The 22007-nt window shown below is 43.3% G+C and overlaps 1 long non-coding RNA gene across 2 annotated transcripts; it reads left to right on the plus strand.

Annotated features, from left to right (window-relative positions):
- The first annotated feature begins 1136 nt into the window (after positions 1-1136).
- LOC122431865 lies at positions 1137-21402 on the plus strand. 2 transcript variants are annotated; one of them, XR_006266656.1, is made up of 3 exons: positions 1137-1278; positions 1423-1486; positions 19520-21402. It is a non-coding gene; the product is annotated as an uncharacterized LOC122431865 (long non-coding RNA). The 2 variants fall into 2 exon arrangements; XR_006266657.1 differs by lacking the exon at positions 19520-21402 and adding an exon at positions 17774-18156.
- The last annotated feature ends 605 nt before the right edge of the window (positions 21403-22007 follow it).

Genomic DNA, 22007 nt, shown 5'->3' on the forward strand with positions numbered 1-22007 from the left:
TGGTTGGGAAACTCAGAGCCTTGTGTAGGACAAAAGGCACTGCACTGATGGCTTAGCTTCACAGAGAAGTCCTGGCATTCTGCTAACTAAATCAGCATGAAAGAGTTGTTTATTAATCCCCAATAACTAGATGGCCCTATCCATGCTCCCAAAGGGAGCATGGAGTAAAGTGAATGTTAGCTGAGTGTAGATGAGGACACCCCCTCCTCCACTGATAAGCTCAGTGATCTTTGTCAACAACAAGCAACCTCTCCAAGTCTCAGTTCTACATGTGCTAAGTGGGACATCCAAACGAGGTATACATTTCCTGTCTTGGTATAAGTCTTGGCTCTGAATGGGTGTTCAACCAATAACCAAAGAGATGATTCCATTTTGCTTCATGAAAGTAACTTGAATATAACCATTTTATATTCACTTATGTTCATTAACAATATTTTCCGTTATAAGTTACAGAAACCCAAATTAAAATTAACCTAAGCATAAATGAACAAGCAAAATGAAATTTTACAAGCTGGTCAAGTCCCAAGATGACCTACCTTCAGGTACAGCTGGATTCAGGGGTTCCAGCAGTGACGCCAGGGCCCAGCCTCTCACTGCCCCTTAGCTCAATGTCCTTCTCGTTATTGGCTCCAGCCCAAGGACCTACTCTGGTCACCAGATTCACATGTTTTCCCGGTTGCTACCCATTTAGCAATCCAGGTAAGACTTTAAGTGGCCTCGCTTAGAACAGACAACTACACCTGGATCAACCACTGTTGCTAGGGGCCCAGAGCATTGTGATTGGCTACTCTGGAGTCACATGAAGGGGACGCTGGTGGATGTGGAGATTGGCAGCTCCGCTGGGGATGACACAGAATGAAGAAGAGAGTTGTCCAAAGTCAGGAGGGGTGTTGGACTGACAGAAACAAAGGATATCTACCCCACCTCGACAGCCCTAGAGAACGAAAGTACTTGCTTCTGGTTCTTGCTTAGGTCTCCCTCTCTGAGTCAGTGCTAGTCCTAGGACAGTTGTTCTAAGGTCAGCAAGGTGAATTCTGTCAGTTCAGAGATAAATATAGCTTCCAAGCCAAGTAACATGACTTGCAGAAGAAGGAAGAGTGGCTGCTGAGCTGTGTGAATCTGAACTGTGAGTAGAAGCCCCAAGCTATATCTGTCACTTTGGCTTAGAACAGATGGGACCCAGGGCAAAATTTCACTCAACCAGCTGGGTTGTATGGACATCTCATGCTCAGCTTGCTTTTAGGTCAGTGCCACGCACACCAGGATATGTGGAATGTGGTAAGTTTCCTCTGTGTATTTTCAGTTGCCTCCTTTAATTTTTCTTGCCCAAAATTTCCAAAACAATAACAATAGCCAAGCTAATGTCACATGGATGGTTCTTTGGCACTAGATGCTTTGAACTTGCTTGCTCTTTCTTGGCAGATGCTCGTGTACTGTGTTAACTTGAAGTTGAGGAAGTTAGGATTTGCCTTTGCAAACTGGTAAGGTAAGGCAAAGGCCACTTCATTTCTCTTTCTACCCTAGCCGGTCCTCTGTGGTGGTAGGAACCATGGGTATTCCTTCTCAACTTTTTCCCAGTAGTTATTTCATTTGTTTCGCAAATACTTGCTGAACACCTGTTTCATGTAACGATGAGGCGCACACGTGTCAGCCAGATGTGATCTGTCCTTACTCCTCTTACTCTGCTTCTTCGAGTGTCTCCCTGTTGCTACCTTTGCCGACATGGGAAAAGGTCCCCAGTACCTCTTTACTCAAGGTTTATAATGGGAGATGGAAGACGGAGATTGCTTTGCATGTCTTGGAGCAAACAGTTGACAAATTAGGGCTTCCCTGATGGCCAAGACAGTAAAGAATCTCCCTGCAATGCAGGAGACTTCAGTTCAATCCCTGGGTTGGGAAGATCCCCGGGAGAAGGGAATGGCAACCTACTCCAGTATTCTTGCCTGGAGAATTCCTTGGACAGAAAAGCCTGGCTACAGTCCATGGGGATCACAAAGATTGTGCAACTTGCACTCACTCATTCTCCTGAAGTATCTTTATCCCTCAGCGTTGGTTTTGGGATGTGGTCACGTGCCCCAGTCGTGGGTTTCCTGCTTTCTCTTCCTCAGCCTTGTCCACCCCACTTTCCTCCCCTATTCTCCTCTCCCACTCCCACTCCCCCTCTTTACCCCTACATGTTCAGCCTCTCTGTTCCATGAACAGAACAGTTCACGTCTGCCTTAGCTTTTACCTCCACTCTTGTATATGATGACAGCATTGTGATGCTTAGAAGACCAAAGAATCCTTCAGTTTCCAGGATTTACATGCCTTATAAAGCAATGTTAAGCTGTTAGTTATTAGGCCCCATTTAGAGCCCAAGGGCCATAGCAGTATTTCTCAAACGTGAACTGGGAACAAACCCCAAGATGCTGGTTAAGAATTAAAATTCCTACAGAAAAAAAAAAAAAAAAAATTAAAATTCCTGGAGCCTACTCCAGATAATGGAATTAGAATCTCTTTGGAGAAAAGCAGTGGTTGGTTCTCAGCTCTGTCTGCCTATACAAGTCACTTAGAGAGCTTTATTCAGGTTTCCCTCATGGCTCAGACAGTAAAGAATCTGCCTGCAATGTAGGAGACCCGGGTTTGATCCCTGGGTTGGGAAGATCTGCTGGAGCTGGGAATGGCAGCCCACTCCAATATTCTTGCCTGGAGAATTCCGTGGACAGAGGAGCCTGGCAGGCTACAGTCCAAAAGGTCGAAAAGAGTCAGAAACGACTGAGAGACTTTCACTTTCACTTTCAAGGGATTAAAAACTGGAAACAGGATTTCTAGTTGTTGGAGTAGAGAGGTACCTCCCTTGTTTGTAAACAACTCTAGTGACTCATATGCAGCTGAAATTTGTATTGTGGGAATTCGGAGGAGAAAAGATAATTTCCCCTGATAGGGTTAGAGGAGGGATGCGTGAGGGAAAAAATTTGCTAGAAGAGATGAGTGCTATTTGAGGTGGACCTGGGAGAATGGGAGGGCTTTTACTGATTGTGGAAAAAGAGGAGTACGGACAGTTTACATCACCCTTGCTTAAATTCCAGTTAACTTAAGACAGAACTAATAGCAGCCCAGCTCTAACTGTAGATCCAATTCTAAAGTGGCCCAGTGATTTGCACAAAAAGCTTTATATTGCCCATCCCTCCCCTCTCCTCCCTCCCAAGGAGATGACTTAGCTGTTCACAGATACTAAGGATCATTGGTTTTTCTAAACTTTCTGCCTCACTCACACTATCAGTAATGAAACTATCCCAGAAATGATAATATTTAAACATTCAAATTCCATCCCCAGATTACCTCTAACATTTGAAAGTGGCACAATGTCTGTTGACAGCCACCTGTTTCAGTAGAGGTTTAAACAATAAGACCTCTATTTCCTAGGTAGCGAATACCACTGGCTCTCATCAGAAAGTGCCGGGGCGGGAATGTGCCGAAGTGTCAGCCGAGGCCAGTAGGATAACAACTAGTCAATGTGGAGATGGGCCACTGAGGGCCTTCCTCACGTTACTGCCTGTTTGTTTAACCAACACCAGTGAGAGTCTTTATTAAAGGCGGTTAACACTCCAAAGTAGTGTTTGTGGAGCCGGCCCGAGTGATAAGTGCCACTTGTGTTTGCTCTCTTGTTCTCAAGGCTGTTGTAGAAGCCTGAAACACAGTTCTGAAGTGGGTCACTTTCCATGAACAAACTATTCAGTTCTACAAATAAGCCAACGGCTTGGGAACAGAATCAACAACACACACACACACACACACACACACACAAAGTCCACAAGTGTTTGTTGGCTGGTAATGGATTTACTTACTCGTAACCACAAGCACACACAATCGCACAAAATCCCTGCGCCCACGCACGTTGTCTGTATATCAGAATACACTCTTAAGGTCAGTGTTCGCTTAGTCCCAGCTCTGAGTTTATAATTCAAGTGTTCTATTTCCCAACAGTGTGAGTGAATAGTTCATGTCTGTGTTCAGCAAGGAAAGGAAACACCAGGATTGCAGAAGACATGAAACGAATAAGAGTTTGCTGACTCCAAACACACATCCTCTAAATACGAGCGAAGGCTGGCTTTCCTGGAAAACTGGCTTCCTTCAGAACTCTTGTCCACTCTTGACTCCAAATGTGGGCGCTTGTGGAATTTGCCAGTTATTGGGTTGAGGGGACCCCTCCCCTGCTGAAGCAGAAAAGCATCACACAAAAGTTTCCTCTATGTCTGTGAGCTGCCCGCCTACCTCTGCCGTGACACCAGCCACATCCTCATGCCTTAACATTAACAAGTTGTCTGTGGTCCCTTGTGGGATTCTAAGACTCAACCAATAGACTCATGCATGTTTTGAGAGCCCCAGAATCAAAACTGGAGAGGTGACTTTAGGAGATTAATAGTCATATGATTTATTGTCCAAACCAGAACCTTTTGAGAGTGAAAGGGTGTGCTATTAGTCATGATTCCAGGATTACAGGTGTTGGGTGGAACATTTGGTCTTCTCAATATTTATTGAGCCCCTGTTAGTAATTTAACTCATCCTTTAATACAGTCTTCCCTTGAATCCTCATTCCCATTTTACAGATGATGAGGTTTCAAGGAGTAACTCATGTACAATGACTCCTTTATAGTTGTGCCCTGATAAGAGTAGGCATGAGTAGGAATTTGGACTGAAGTCTTATTCCAAAATGGATGCACCTTGCACTATACTGTGTGGTTTCTTATCCTATAATTCAGTGATTTTTTTCCTTTCTTCTAAAAAAAAACCTAGGTTCTAAGGAGACATAAGTTGCTAGTTAGTTAGCTACCAATGCACTCCTGAAGGCAAGGGGAAGACCATCAAAAGGGCAACTCCATCTTCATGTTTAAGATATTGGCCAAGTGGATGAAAGTTCATTTACTGGGAGGAAGGGGATTTCTACTACTTGAAATAAAAAATAGGAAGAAAAATAGAAGAATAAAAAGGAGAAGAAGGGAAAGGAGAAGAGGAAGATGGGAAGAGAGGAAGAGAAGGAAGGAAGAAAGGAAAATAGAACAGAAATGAGAGAGGCGGGAAGAAAAGATCATTGCTACACTTTAAGCCCCTGAGTTTGAAACTGCAAAATGGAGTCCCAGAGAGAGTGTTCCACATTCAATGTCACACAGCAAATCAAACAGAGAGGAAACAATGATCTGAAAAGACAAGTCTTTTGATTTTCAATCCATGTTCTTTTCGCCACACTTTCCTGGGTAGCAAACATTATGTTGAGAGGAAGTATTGCCAGTTGGAACTATTTTCTTGTTTCACCTCATTTTGACACTGCAGTGAATTGCTGGTCCTTAGGGAAGCTTTTCTTTAGAAAGAGGGATTAAGCTGCTTTTAAATATTGAGCAGGAAAAGCTGTCACAGTTTTCAGATATACGACAGAAGAGATTTTAAATAGAGACAAGTGTGTGCGTGTTGAATTTTGTTGTCTTTCTTAGCAGAAAGACACGTAGTGTTCTTGAAATGCCTTCCTTTTTTTCATCACCGTAGTCCTGGACTATTTGAAGAAAATTAAATGATAGTTTCAGGTTGGAAAGTGGAGAAAGCTTCACTGAACTCTCAGTCAAGTTGGATCAGGAGACTGGAGTGGGAAAGAGGGCCTTAGTCAGCTGTAGAGTATGGGGTGAGGGAATTTACAAGGATGAAAACACAACAGGGACTTAAGGAGTCACCCCCCCCCCACCCCCGCAGCCCCCTACAAAGGACTTCTTAGTGGCGGATTAACCCAAGGGAGGGTGTCTTCTAAGAGTAGAGTCAGTCTTGGGGGACAAGGAGGAATCTCTCAGTAGACAAATCTTTGGGATCCACCCCAACTTCCTTGGAACCACTCTACCTTACTCTGCTTCCACATTTATGAAGGACCTACTATGTCCTGGGCACTCTTCCAAGCACTTTACACAGGCTAATTCATTTAATCTTCACTGTGAGGTTGACACTGTTTTTATCCTAAAGGTCAAATAGCTAATAAGTGCTGGAGCTGGAATTCAGACTGAAGAGATTCAGTTTCAAGCCTATGTCCTCAAGCCCATGCCACACTCGCTCTGAAGTTTCCAGGCATCAGCTGGAGGAATGCTGGGGGCTCAGGCCACCCACAACCCCACAGTGTGATGCTCCTTAGTAGTGAGATGAGGCTGGAGGGTTGGGCAGTGGGCATTTCCTTTTCTTCTTTGGCATGGTTTTCCTTAATCTTTGCTCCTGAGGCTTGACCACAATGTGTTTGGAAAGTGGGAAGACAAGGAGTATTCACAGGGGCCGTCAGTAAGCCCGTTCTCCAGCAGATCTCTCCAGACTCTCTAGACTTTGCAGTTTGGTTTAGAGGGTCAGAATATCTGGTGCCTGAGTTCTTCTGTCCATGAGCTTTGAACCCTGTGGGTGATGCTCTTCTCTGGGCTGAATCTCAGTAGAGTGTTCCAAACACTGACTTCCTGAGTAAACTTGGTTAAAATTTCTAAACCAGAAACATGATAACTTCAAAATCTTCTGGTTTTAGTCTTCTACAACCAGGTATTCTAGGAAATTTGGGAGCCAATGTTTCAAGAAAGATAGCTCAGAAAAGTAACAGATGTGAATAGAAGGAAGATCATGAACAAAGAAGTGTGGAGTCAGAAGGGGAGAAAAGGCAATTAGGTATTTCTCCCCAAAAGACTATCCCTGTTAAAACTATGTATTGAGTGACTTGATGAACACGTGATTTCATGCAACTCTTTAGAACCCATCTATTGCCTAAACCCATGAAGAAAGAGAAAATGTGTGTGCATATTATACTGTTACGCCCCAGTGAAGCTTGGCTGGCTCTTTGGGAGCTCCTTAAGTAAGCTTGCCCTTCATGCACGGTTCTGCCTGTGACTGGGAGTCCCAGAGCCTTTTCCTCCCCAGGGTTTGCTCTCTCAGTCTTGCTGTGATTGACTTACAGGTATAGTAAACAGAGCCCACACTATTCAGATGGAGGCTGAACATTCTACAGTAAGTTCAAGTCGTTAAAACTGCTTTAAATATCCAGGATTACTGCAAAAGGGTTATACAGAGAAAAGAAATGAGTTCTGTTCTCTGTTGCTTTATGGCCAAATGGTTTCTCATTATTGCCCATAAAATAAAAGCAATTACACACACATACACACACACATAATACATGCAGGGCTTCCCAGGTGGCTCAGCAGGTAAAGAATTTGCCTACAAAGCAGGAGACGTGGGTTCGATCCCGGGGTCGGGAAAATCCCCTGGAGGAGGGCATGACAACCCACTCCACTATTCTTGCCTGGAGAATCCCATGGACAGAGGAGCCTTGCAGGCTACAGTTCATAGTGTCTCAAAGAATCGGACATGTCTGAAGTGCCTGAGCACACATGCACACATGTTACATGTATATTTAATTTCCACAGTGGCTCCAGGAAAATGTTGCGAGACCATGCGGACTAGATGGAAAACACTAAATTTGAAATCTGAGGACCTGGATTTGATTTTACTCCTTATAAAATTACTAGGTCTTGGTTTCTTCCTCTATCAAAAGGATTATACCTACCTCACAGGATTGTTATAAAAATTAAGTGAGATAATGCACATGGTAAGATGCTATAAAATAATGTTATTAGATATGAAAGAATTTGGTGTTTTTTAACAGAGAAATCGAGCCATGTGACAAATGTTATATTCCATACAGTGTAATCACACATCCTGAAAGCAGATCTAAGCATCCACATTTATAGGCACACGATGCTACACAGCGGTGGAGCCTCGTGACAGCCGGTGAAGGCATCTTTCAAGGCCAAAAAGACAAAGCTGATGACAAGGATCAGGGATGGGCTGTTTCTTTCTCCAGCACAGTACAGGCAGCATCTCTTGAAAGGAGGGATGTGTTCCTTCACCAAATTGTGATTAAGGACAAGCAATAAGAGTGCCCTGATATTTGCACAGGAAATTCTTTACAAGGTGAGTCAGGGAGTCGAGTTCTGCTCATTCTATTGCTGTTCAGTCACTAAGTCATGTCCAACTCTTAGTGAGCCCATGAACTGCAGTACTCCAGGCTTCCCTGTCCTTCACTATCCCCTGAAGTTTGCTCAAATTCATGTCTGTTGAGTCAGTGATACCATCCAACCATCTCATCCTCTGTTGACCCCTTCTCTCCTGCCCTCAATCTTTCCCAGCATCAGAGTCTTTTCCAATGAATTGGATCTTTGCATCAGGTGGCTAAAATACTGGAGCTTCAGCTTCATGATCAGTCCCTCCAATGAATATTCAGGGCTGATTTCCTTTAGGATTGACTGGTTTAATCTCCTTGCAGTCCAAGGGACTCTTAAGAGTCTTCTGCAACACTACAGTTTGAAAGCATCGGTTCTTCAGTGTTCAGCCTTCTTTATGGTCCAGTTCTTAGATCCATACATAACTACTGGAAAAACCATAGCTTTGACTATACAGACATTTGTCAGCAAAATGATGTCTCTGCTTTTTAATGTGCTGCCCATTCTCCTCCAAGCTTTACTTATTTATTTTTAGGGATTTCACATTACTTGTTTTCTGTTTGTTTGCTATTGTTTTTTCTTTGCCAGATCACTGGTTGTGGGATGGTAGTTCCCTGGTCAGGGATTGAACCTGTGTCCTTGGCAGTGAAATCCAGTCCTAACCACTGGACTGCCATGGAATTCTCCTACTCCAAGTTTTAAATCACTGATTAATACCTTTGTTTCCAATGAAGCTACTGGTCCATGGAAGATGGACTAGCTCCCTTCTTGGAATGAAAATCTAAGTGTTGCAGAGAAAGTTCACTGAAATGGTACATCCATGTACCATCCACATATCATCCCAATAATAGCAGGATACTATCTTCAAGTGTGGATGATTTATCTGATGCTCCTCTGATACTGGGGCTAATGGCAATCCAACATCTTGTACCATTGGTCTTTGGGGCCAGGAGTCAGATTTTATCTTTTCAAGGAATCCAGAACTCTTGGAAGCTAAAGAGAGGATTTGCCTTAGTTCATTTGTGTGATCAGGGGGAGAGACTAAAGGTTCTTCCTTTTAGGAATTTCGACCCCTAGAGCTCTGGGACCCTGCAGAAGGAAGGAGGGGGAGGACTAAAGGGCTGCTTGCTGCTGTTTTGTAGCCCAAGTTTTTTTTTTTTTTTTTTTTTTTTTAAGCATTTATTTATTTATTTTATTTTTGGCTGTACTGGGTCTTTGTGGCTTTGTGGGCTTTCCTCTAGGTGCGGCCAGTGGGAGCTACCCTTCTTTGTAGTCTTCTCATTGCATGAGCTCTGGGGCAGTCAGACCTCAGTAGCTACGGCCCGTGCACTCAGCAGTTGCGGTTCCTGGGCTCTGGAGCACAGGCTTACTAGTTGTGGTGCACAAACTTAGTCGTTTCACAGAATGTGGGATCCTCCCGGACTGTGGGTTGAACCCATGTCTCCTGCATTGGCAGGTGGATTCTTTACCACTGAGGCACCAGGGAAGCCCTGGAGCCCAAGTCTCACTGCTTCTCATTGGAATGTGTCCCAAAGGCAGAGGAGAGGGTTGTTTCACCCAGGGTTTTGCAGACTCTGTGCTCTGCAAGGGGAGTATTACACCATCAAGTCTGTTTTATAAATCCATGCTTCCTCAAAGCTCAGTAGAGGAGGTACCCATTAAATATTGAATGCTTGAAGGAATGAATGGAAGAAAGCCTTTCTGAACAGTCCTTAAAGCCGACATCTGGTGAGCAGGGGTAGGGAATATAAGGCACTTCGATTATTAGGAATGTGAGCTGTGTTTGCACGTCTGTTACTTCATCCCACCTTGAATCAACAAGAGGGGATGGAGAGAGGAGAACTGCATGGGATTCCTATGGAACGGAAATTGAGAATCAACGATCAAGGGTCTTGCTCAATGTTACAAAGAAGCAGTTCCTAGGTTCAAACCTAGGACAGCCAGCACTTCCTCCACTCTGCTGTGCTGATCAATGCCCATGGTGTAGAAGTCAAGAAGTCTGCATTCATGATGACGGGAGGTGAGGTGGGAATGAAACTAGACACCCAGCAGAAGGGCAGTCACGGCATTTTCTTGTTGCTTTAAAATCTAGGTTCATTTGTCTTGAGATGTGGGATTTTCTTTTCTTTTTTTGTGAAATTTTGCACCCTTGGATTAAACCTGAGTATCTTCAAGGTGCTTTAGCTTCTTGGTTGTTTATTATATTGATATACCCAGAAGCAACTAGGATAGTCCATGTATGTTCTGTTATTCAATCTTCATAAGAACTCAGTATAAGATTTTATCATCCCCATTTTACAGATGTGAAAACTGAGGTTAAAAAAAGTGATTTCACTGAGGACATGCACTACAAATGGCAGAGCCAATGTATGAATCTAGTGTGAATCTAGAAAAGTATATCAGTTAAGTGTTCTTTTCTTAGTTTGATGAGTCTGCAATTGACTGGAAAAAAAAAAAAAAGGAATCTAGAAGCCCAGCAAATTCTTTGAGAAGCAGACAAAAGGTGCCAGGAGTTATTCTGATCTAACTTCTAGGAGAAACCAATCTTCACAGATGGGGAAAAAATAAAATACTAACATACTTGTGGCAAATCAATGCTTTTTTCAAAATTCTTTCTCATAAGTTCATTCATTCAGCAAATATTTATTGAATGACAATTCTGCTTGATGCTTCTTTTAGCCCCAAGAATAAAACTGGGAAAAGTCCTGCTTGCCTCTGAGAGGCAGAGGAAGAGACACTAAAGTCTCTTTAGTTTATTACTTTGTTTGTTAGATAGCTGTATTGCAATATAATACACACACTATAAAATTCACCCACTTAAAATGCACGATTCAGTGGTTTTTATCACATAGCAAGCTTGTGTGACTGTACCACTATCTGATTCTTGGTCAGTTTCAAAGGAATCTCTAATTTGTTAGAACTGTTAAGTGCTATGAAGACAAATAAGTGTGGAAGGGTGAAGATGCTGGTGGTCAGGAAGGGCCCACCAGATAAAGGGATATTTGAACAAAATCCTGCATGAGTGAGCAAATGAGACGTGGATTTCTGGGTGAAGGACAGTTCAGAGAGAGGAAATGGTGCAAGACCCTGAGGTGGAAGCACACCTAGATGTTCAAGGAAGAACAAAGAAATCAGTGATTGAAGGCAGGAGGACCAGAGAGGAGATGGCCTCACTGGAGGTTGTGAGATTGTGTGTTAAAGCATCTAATGCAAGGCCTGGTACACAGCAGGTGCTCAATAAATGAGAGCTGTGATTATTATGCCTGTTATTGCTTATCTTGGAGACACCAGGCACCGAGCTTCCGGAGCCCAGGAGCGCTTTGCATTCACCTTTGCATTTTCGAGACCAGACTAGAACTCTGCATTTCCTGCAGTCATGAAATACTCATTGAGTGAAAGAATGGTGTTCAATTTTCTTTCATCTTCACTTGCTCCAAGGACAGCAGGGGTAAGTGCTCGGATGGACTGATAAACCACAAAGACAAATTAATACTGAACCATACTTGTTAAGTATCCCTACAGAAGGGATGCTATTTCCTCTAACAGCTTCAAAGTTTCTATTTCCGTGAGAGGTGGGAGGTGGAATGAAGAGATTTTTTTTTTCCTTCTCTTCCCGGGCCCTTGTTGAAGGCAGTTCTGTGATAGGGTTTCTTTATAATTGGGCAAGGGGGTGTCTGGGTCAAAGTGACAGCTAACGTGTGCTGCTATTACAACACATTACATAAATAACTCTGTATAATTGCTACCATCCATCAATTTAGGGAGATCAGTGGTGAGAGACGCTGCCAGTTTCTTGGAATGAAACCTAAAGCTCCAAATAGCTCATTCAGTCACACGCACTCATCAATGCCAGTTTTTTTTTAAGGGAGGGTAAAATTGGTCTGGTCACCAATTCAGCCTTGAGAAGGATTCCCCTGTGTATGTTCCCTAGGAGTTTGCAAGGCTTTGCCCAATGCTCACTTAAAATGATTTTTTTTTTTCTCAGCTCTCACCAAACTCTTCTGTATCATAGTGTTACTTTGTACTTTGCCTTCCCCTGCGCTGTAACTTGAAGCCTCTGCTGAGTTGGCTGAGGAGAGTCAGCTTTCGGATGGATTCAGGTTAATCTGACCACCATAGGCTGCAGGACAGAACATCCTGGCTCCTGTGCAGATCTGAGGAGTTCTAAAAGTCCAGCATCTCTATACACATGGGTCAGGTTAACCTGATTTGTTCTCAAGTCCTTGTTTCATTCCGGGTTGACAGAAGAGTAACCATGATTTCTAAAAACAAACAAATGGAAAAAACATGTTAGACATGTGTCATTCAATAAGTGTGAATTTGCAAATAGACAGGGTTTTCAATGGTCCCATCCTACAGTCTTAAACAAATTTTAACCATGTTTTACATAAGTATAGTTAATTCACAATGTCGTGTTAGTTTCAGATGTACTTAATTCCCTGTGTTATATAGTAGGTCCTTGTTGTTTGTCCATTTTATGTGTAGTAGTGAGTATATGTTAACTCCAAACCCCAAATTTATCCCTTCCCCACCTTTCCCCTTTGGCAGCCACAAGCTTGTTTTCTATGTCTGTGAATATATTTCTGTTCTGTTAATAAGTTCATTTATATCAATTTTTTTAGATTTCACATATAATTGATATCATATATCTGCTTTTCTCTGTCTGACTTACTTCACTTAGTATGATAATCTTTAGGTCCATCCATGTTTCCATAAATCGAATTATTTCATATTTTTTTATGGCTGAGTATTATTTCTTTGGAAATATATCATTATTTCATTGTATATATATCACATCTTCTTTATCCACTCACTTGTCGGGTCCCTTCTTCCTCTTGAACCCAGTCAATTTCATACACTAGGCTGTAAGTATACCCTGGGGCAAGGGCAGTTTACTACATCCTGTTTCCCCAGGGCCTAGGGCAGTATGTCTGGCACAAAGTGACAGAATAGTTTTATTGAACTGATATTGTAATGAAGTCACATTCTCATAGACAGATAATGAAATCAAACTGGAAGTTCCAACAAAGGCTCTTCTGAGCAGAGACAGTCAACAGCTGAGGCTTCCCACGTGGTGCAAGTGGCAGAGAACCTACCAAAATAAGAGACGCAGACTCGATCTCTGGGTTGGAGAGATCCCCTGGCTTGGCAACCCGCTCCATTATTCATGCCTGGAGAATCTCATGGAGAGAGGCGCCTGGCAGGGCTACAGTCCATGGGGTCACAAAGAGTCGGACACGACTGAAGCATCTTCGCATGTATGCACAGTCAACAACTTGCTTTTCAGTAACCCTGAGAAAGTCTGCAAGCTCCTGGAGCGTGGGCACCTTGTTTAATTCCCATGTGCACGGACCACAGGCTCTTATGGGGGGTCGTGATGGTGGGGTAGGGGATGGACTCAACAAGTGTGTGGTGCAGACACAGCCAAGAACCTTCTAGCCTCAGCACCTACCTAATCTGGTTTTATTTCTCCACAATAAGTTTGCCCCCTTTGAAAAAGACCCCTATGTCAGAAGACCATTTAGGTGGGGATCCTACATGAGGACAGGACAGGGCGCCTCTGAAATCCCTTTGGCTTCACGCTCCCTGCTCTGCCTTGGTCACCCAGACACATTTGTCCGAATGAATGCTTGAATCTGTTCAGGATGTTGTAGTCTATTATATTAGTCACAAGTACTTTTGTGGATAATTAGTAGGAAATGAAAGGATTCAAGGATGATTTGGTACTTCCAGAAATCCTTAGAAGTTCTTTAAGAGGAAAAAATAAGTAAGTCTTGCTAAAAACCCTCAAGCCAAGTGGCATTGTTCTTCTTCGTGAGAAATTACTACTTAGAAACAATGCTATGAAATGCATCATCCTTTTGGGGGCGATGACATTTACATTTTCTTGGGCCAAACAAGATCTGGCCAGTGATAGTTTTACCTTTTCTAGGTGCTGGTGTAAAGGGGTGGTGACATCAGGACCTCTTTCTTCCTGGCAGACAGCATACCAAAACGGTAAAATGAATGAGATTGTCTCCTATTTGAATAGCACTCTACATTTTCATGGCTTCCCAGGTGACACTAATGGTAAAGAGCTTAGGTGCCAATGCAGGAGACTTAAGAGATGCAGGTTCAATCCCTGGGTGGGGAAGATCCTCTGGAGGAGGGCATGGCAACCCACTCCAGTATTCTTGCCTGGAGAATCCCACGGACAGAGAAGCCTGGCAGGCTAAAGTCCATGGGGTCACAAACAGTTGGACACGGCCGAAATGACTAAGCATGGCACTACTTCTTCATAAACTTCATTCATTTACAGTACTATTTGATCTTCAAAACCAGCTGGTAAGGATGGTAAGGCAGGAACTGGGCTGATGAAAGTAGGGAAGGTGGACAATGGTGTGCTTGGGGTCTCCCAGTTAGAGGGCAACACAGAAGCTCAGGCCCAATTCCTTGGAAGCCCCATTTCCACTAGGAGAAGAGGGGAAGAGCCCCTCTTCCCGATTTTAATTTCTGTTGCAGTGGCTGATTAAGCCTTCAGAGACATTCCCTTTGTTTCTGCTCCTAGGAGTCTGCACTGCTGTTTGCCTGAAACAGACATAAACAAAACAAAGCAAAAACCGAACACAAACAAAAGCAAACAGCATTCTGACCAACCATGTCAGGTGTGTTGGCTTCGGAGCCAGTGACGCAGTGCACTAGACTTGCTTGTTCTTGCCAATTTCCCCCAAAGTACTGCTTGTCTCAAGTTTGTCCTTCACTGGTCATGTGCTGCCATTTTCCAGTGTGCGTACTTCTGCCCTTTGGGCTGCCATCCACAGATCTGGCTTTGGAGCCCCTTTCTTTTCTGCTCTGCTAACGTTGTCCTCAAAGACATCCCTCTTGCTCTGCTGAGTCTCACTCTCTGTCTGTCCCCCACTGTCCCTGCTCCACACGTAGGCCTGCAGCACATCTCATCTGATGATGCTTTCTCTTTCCTCCTCCTCCACAGTCCGTCTTCTCAATGCTCCAGCATTCTCTTAAACCTGGGTCTATTTACTGATCCCCATCAGGGAAAGGCAAACTCTATGCAGTCTAGCACGGGGGCCCTTGGTGACCCAGTTCCAACCAGCCACCTTCACCCCAGTCAGTCACTCACGATGGCCTTGAATGAGCCTTAGTCTCCAGCCATGTTCTCCTGGGCACTGCCTTGTTATCTTAACAACTATTTGACTGGAGATGAATTAATAATCCATATTAATTAATATGCCTTTTGTTACCTGAACATTATTGATATTCGTTTACATAACAAATTGCAGGCTACAGGCATTCGTTTCTGCAAAAATCCACCAATCAATAAAATGTTAATTGTACTCTTCTTCCACCTTTAAGACTTGGCTCATACATTTCCAAGCATAGAAATCTAATTAGTCAATTTTCAAGGGTTGACGCAAGTGCTGTTACCTCCAAGAAAGCTTCCAATCTCAATTTCTCTAGAAAGTGGGTCTCGCCCACAATCAACAGTTGGTGCCAGGGCCTTGCTTGTTTGCAATATTGCTCATGTATCTATCTCACTAAGCTCTGAGTTCCCTGTAACTCAGACTAGACCTTAGTCATTCTCATGTTCTCTGCATCTAGTGTAAAATAGGCACTCACAAGTTTTCACTGAGGACTTCCCTGGTGGTAAAGTGGATAAGAATTTGCCTGCCAATGCAGGGGAAATGGGTTCGATCCCTGGTCTGGGAAGATCCTTGCCTTGGAGCAGCTAAGGCTATTAGCCACAACTACCGAAACCCATGTGCCTAGAGCCCATGCTCTGCAGCAAGAGAGGCCACTGCAATAAAGAGTAGCCCCTGCTCACCCAACTAGAGAAAACTGGAGCACAGCAACCAGTATCCAGCACATTCAAAATAAATAAATAAAAAATTTAAAAAATTGTCTTTAAAAAAAAGTTTTCATTGAATTGACTCCAGCACCATGAGAATTATATCTAAATGCCTAAAAGATCTCTCTCCTCTTCTCCAGGGCATGGTTATCAAAGAATACTGGAATATCCAGAGCAGTTCAGTTGATACTTATTTACCAGGGTAGCAAGAAGACAAAGCAAAAATAAAAAGGGTTCTGAACTTGCGGTTCCTGCCCTCTGTGGACCCTCGAATTCTGGGCTCATATAAGGGCCCTGAAACACTGGTGGGAGGAAAAATGGGCTAACTTGAAGGAGATTCCTAAATATACATACTGTTGGCAACACATCTTTGTCAGAAAGGAAAGAGGTAGGGATCTGAGTCTAGAGGTCTCTCTTCTTGTCCTGTTTTGTCCCTTGGGCAACACTCTGGGCAAGTCCGTTGGCTTCTCTGAGTTTTGGGGTTAATTGTGGCTTTTTCATAGACTTATTGTGAAGGTGGTCCCTAAAAGCCTTGGGCCTTTAAGACATGGAGACACTGAAAATGTGTAAGAGGGAAAATGATAAGTTGGTCCCAGGAAGATCAGACACTTTGAAAGAATATTTACCCAAAAGTAAAAACCTATGTTTTACAAAAGACTTGTAAATGAATGCTTTCAACAGCTTTGTTCATAGCATCTCAGAGTTGGCAAGAACCCAAAAGTCCATCAACAGAAGAATGGATGAATGTATGGTATCTTCATTTAATGGAATACTGCTCAGCAATAAAAAAGAATAAATGACTGACATGTAAAATAAGGATTAATCTCAAAAACATGCTGAATGAAAGAAGCTAGACAAAAAGAAAGCAATACTGTATAATTCCATTTATATGAAATTGAAGATCACAAGTTGAATCTTCAGTGAGAGATATTGGCAATGGTGCCTGAGAGGGCAGAGATGGGGAAGAGGCATGAGGAAATGTTTCAGACTATTGGTAATGCTCTGAATCTTGATGGATGTCTTTATTTCATGAGCATCTTCATTGTTAAAAATGCAGGCTCATCAGGTGGCTCAGTGGTAAAGAACTTGCCTGCCAATGCAGGAGACACAGAAGAAGCGAGTTTGATCCCTGGGTTGGGAAGATCCCCTGGAGAAGAAAATGGCAACCCACTCCAGTATCCTTGCTGGGAAATCCCATGGACAGAGGAGCCCCAGGGGCTACAGTCCATGGCGTTGCAAAGAGTTGGACACAACTGAGCACACATTCTCTCTCTTTTCTCCATTTAATTATACACTTAAGATCTGTGCAGTTCGGTTATGTAAATGTTTGTCAATTTAAAAAAAAATTTGAGAAAAGTTGTGCAGAATCATTTAAGACTAGACTTGGAAATAAGCTTGCAGTATGGTGAATCCATGACCTTGACAGTCAGTGGGGCCCCAGAGGCGACTTCTAGTAATGTCAAGGGAGATTTCCAAGAGGAGGAGATATTTGGGGATGAGTTATGAAAAAATAGGTAGGAATCCACCAGATGGGCCAGGAAGTAGAGTTTATTTCAGGAAGAGGGAAAGGAGAACAATGGCTACAGGTTGGAAAGAGGTGGGAGGATGTGCAGGGGGTACTGAGGAATTGTGGGCGACCAAGGGGATGGCAGTTTCAGGTACCCAACAAGGCAGAGGGATACATAGGGCCAGGTGCCTGGAGACAGAAATTGGAGACAGTGGTCAGCATAAAAGGAGTAGGTAAAACATTTGGGAATGGATGGGCTGACTCAGAAAGTTAGAACAACATATCCTATGTGGTGTGAAGAAGAGCTAGGCTCTTGCACATACCAACAAGGTGACTTGGCGGCTTGGCTGGCTTTGACCTGGTCTCAGCAGCTGAGGGTGGACATGAAGTTGACTTCACATGCACACTGATGGAAACAGTGGTCTTCCTTTCTTTCAGGAAGGGTCCAGGGAAAGAAAACATAGGGACCTTTCTCTCTGAGCTGCGTGATGTTGTCACCTCCAGTGATGGAACTTCAAGCACGGGGTTCTTTAGGCTGAGTGGAACAAGACCATCTCTCAGTTCATGAGTAAAGAAGACCCAGGGAAGGAAGAACATTCTAAGATGACCAGACTCATGTGGCTTTGCGCCTCTTGATGACTGCTACCTAACTTCTCTATGCCTCAATGCTTTATTTGTAGACAAAGAATTGTACTATTTATAACTATACCACAGGGTTGTCATAAAGATTCAATGAGTTATATTTACAAAGGACCCAGAGTGGCTCTTGGCACATGATGATATAAATGTCTTTCAAATAAATCTGTGTAAATTGTGAAATAAAAGGCAGGGTTGTCAATGAAAAGAGCTATAAAAAGAACTCCCAAAGTGTTCTGGTGGTTTACTGGTAGAAGAAAATTTCCAAAGGAAGATCAAATTAATTTTTAAAATAAATTTGTACTTTAGACTTACATGAAAATTGTGAAAATAGTACAGAGTTCCTCGTCAAAATAACTTTAAGAACACATGCCCAGGGACTTTGCTGGTAGTCCAGTGGCTAAGAATCTGTGCTCCCAATGCAGGGGGCCTGAGTTCAGTCTCTGGTCAGGGAACTAGATCCTACATGCCAAAACTAAGAGTTTGCATGCTGCAATGAAGATCAAAGATCCTGCATGCCACAACTAAGACCCAGTGAGCTAAATAAATAAGCAAAATAAATATGAAAAAAAATTTTTTTTTAAATATGTGCCCAGCGCTAGCCATGTACAAAGTGCTAAATTTGGCTCATGGGTGGGGATGGGGTAGGGAAAGAATAGGAATCACAGAGCAATGGCTCGCCTAGTACCTACCTGTCAATCAGAGAGAAAAGATGCCCTTACGTTCATGTTGTTGTTGTTTAGTCACTAAGTTGTGTCCAGTGCCTTTGTGACCCCCATGGACTATAGCCCACCAGGCTCCTCTGTCCATGGGGTTTCCCAGGAAAGAATACTGGAGTGGGTTGCCAATTCCTTCTTCATGAGATCGTCCCAACCCAGGGATTGAACCCACATCTCCTGCATTGGTAGGTAGATTCTTGACCACTGAGCCGCTAGGGATGAATTTATGTTTGTACATTTAGCCAACGACTGTTGAGAGCCTACTAAGTAGTCAGCATCATGATAGGTACTGAGGATCCGGTGGCAAATTCCTGCATCCAGCAAAGACTCCCAGCACCTTCTGTGTTTCTGGAACTGTGGCAGGCACTATGGGCCACAACAGTGAAACTTAGTATCCATGCAGGCTGCTGCTATAAGAAACAGAAAGAGATACGCAGGTCAAGTGCTATGTGAGCCTCAAGCAAGGGGGGTTGTATCCACCTGGGAGAAGGATGGGGCAGCCTTTGACAGGTTGAGAGACGGATAATTAGGGAATCTGGCCTCCCTCCAACAAAGGCTTTGGGAAAGATATGCAGCCTTAAAAAGGCTTGAGACCTTGTACCTGAACCTGATCCCATGGTGACATCATGCTATTGACCAGGGAGTAAAGACATCAAATCAATTTATTTCTCAGCACCTGCATTTCAGAGAGAAAGGGTTGAGAGTGAGAGGAGGATGGGAGTGTGTGGGAGGAAGAGAATATGAGAGGGAGACTGGGGGTGGTTGGTGGATGGAGAGAGACGGAGAAGAGAGAAAGGAAAAGGAAAATTATGTTTTCTCTTCTTTTTAGACAGAAGCAATGTCTGAAGGATTTCTAGAAGCCTGGTCCAGGCCTTAAACATTTCATGACTCAGATCATCTATGGCCGCTGATTTCCAAGTTCTTCCTACAAGAACACAGGGTCTTGTTCCTTAAAATGACCCGAAGAAGGTTGCAAAACACTCGCATCAGAAACCACTTTATTTTTAGTTACTTTCTCCCCTTCCTCCTGTGAGTGACTTCTTATCAGATGAAGGCTGCACAGAAACCCTGTGACCAGCTGGCCCTGGGTCCCCGGAGGGAGTGGCTGTGTGCAAGCAGGAGTGGGAGGAGGGGCTCCTTCTTGGGACTCTCAAGTCCCCTCCCCACCGTCCAGCTCATCTGTTGTCATTCACTTCTCAGATACAATGAACTTTCAGAAAATGAAGAACATGTCTGAGTAGCTTCATTCCAGCACACACCCAACACACAAGAGGTATTCAGATCCTCACAAATGCTTGGCTACAAGGATGAGAGAAGCCTCTCGTTATGCCAGAATTGTTGTGTGAGCCTCAGAGGATGTCGCTTCTATAAACACTTTCAAGGGTGCATGTTATGTTATTGCGAGGCTGGCCCATCATGGAAAACAAAAACCCGCAAGGGCTGCGTGCATTTTATCTTGTTCATTCAGATTGTCAGCTCCTACCTGGTGCCCACTATCTCAAGGAATAGATTCACCATCTTCAACCCTCTTTCCTAAACTTGCTTTTAATTAATTTTCTAAAATGGTACACCTTATTGCAGACACTCAAATTAGAAAACTAACAGAGATTCTTGACTTTTCTTCTCTTTTAAAACCTCACATGATTCGTTACCAACTCGGTAAATCCTGCCACTTTGATATTTCTCTGAAATGCCTGCGCCCTCCTCATCCAGCTCTGAACAATTCCTGGGCCTCCTGCTGCATTCTTTGACTCCAGTCTTTGGAGCACTCATGCTAGACGGTGTCCTTCTGTGGCTCAGACCCTCTGCAGGTTACGTGTGCCTTTCATTCGAGTCTAGAATGGAGAACGTGCGCTCTCCTTAACACAGCTCACTGATTTCCTCAGACCCCTTTGCTCCATCCTCCTCAGCCCCCAGACTACTTGTCCGTCATAACAAACTTCTTGTTTCCTGAAAACACCCACTAGCTTCTTTCTTGTTTTGTGCTGGTTGAATGTCTCAAAGTGCGGGGGAGGAGTGAGCTCAGTGGGATGTGGTGAATAACGTCATCCTGCTGGTCCTACCACTGCTGCTACAACTGACCAGAAAGCCGCCCAGACTGGGTAAACCCACTACCACTGATACACCACGAAGGTCATCGCAGCGTGGACTATGTGAGCTTAATACTGTCAGAAATTTTGCATCTCTACCAAAAAAAAAAGAAAACACAAAAAGAAAAAATCTACACGTTAACTTCAGCCCTTACAGATTTAAAATAGCTTCATCAATAGAAAGCTAATAAAGGTCAAAGCCCCAAACTGCACTGAAAAACCGCCAGTAAACTGTCTTGTCAATTTCACATTTCAGATAATTTTTACGACACTGTGATACCGTGGACCTTAAAATATGAATGCTCTCTTCCTCCAAACACCAACCGCCTACATACTGCTTTTCTACAAACTTCCACCACACCCCATACATAAGATATAGGAAAAAGGAATCCCCAAAACAAGTGTGGATAAGACCATTTGGCATCTAACATTATCCTTGCAGGATCATCTCAAGCTTGATTGGAGAGGCCCACAATTCCATGACTGACAGGTCTTTAGTAGGACATTTAGCCCAGCTCACCGAACCAGGGATAGGGTTCAGCAAGGTCAGGACCCCCTCTGTCAACAATCAAAAGTTACTGCTTATTAGCCAATTTTATATTCAATCTGGGATGTTTTTTGATTAAATTGCCTACAAATGCCTAGTTCCTTGAATTCTCATTTGAACTGGTTTTTGTATCTTATTAATGAAAGAATTGAAAAACAGTTTGGACACTGTTGGGTTTTTTTTAATTTTTAAATTTTATATTGGAGTATAAGTAATTTGCAATGTGTGTTAGTTTCAGGTGTACAACAAAGTAATTCAGGTATACACAGACATATATCTACTCTTTCTCAGACTATTTTCCCATATAGGTTATTACAGAGTCTTGAGGAGAGTTCCCTGTGCTATGCAGTAAGCCCTTATTGATTATTCTATTTATTTATTTTTAATTTTTAAAATGTATTTATTTTTAATTGGAGGATGATTGCTCTACAACGTCCTCTTGGTTTCTGCCATACATCAACCTGAATTAGTCATCGGTATACATACATCCTTTCTCTCTTGAACCTCCCTTCTACCTCCCACACCATCCCACCCCTCTAGGTTGGACACTGTTTTATATCTGTAGGAAGGTCATGTTTTTAGCTTTGTGAAGATTATACGTTAACAACACTCTTGATGCACATACTCTTGGAAGTGAGAGTGACCTGTCATTCTGGATTTGTCTAGCCCAGCCCGGTCTT

The sequence above is a fragment of the Cervus canadensis genome, chromosome 30, assembly GCF_019320065.1.
Source record: "Cervus canadensis isolate Bull #8, Minnesota chromosome 30, ASM1932006v1, whole genome shotgun sequence".
NCBI lineage: Eukaryota > Metazoa > Chordata > Mammalia > Artiodactyla > Cervidae > Cervus > Cervus canadensis.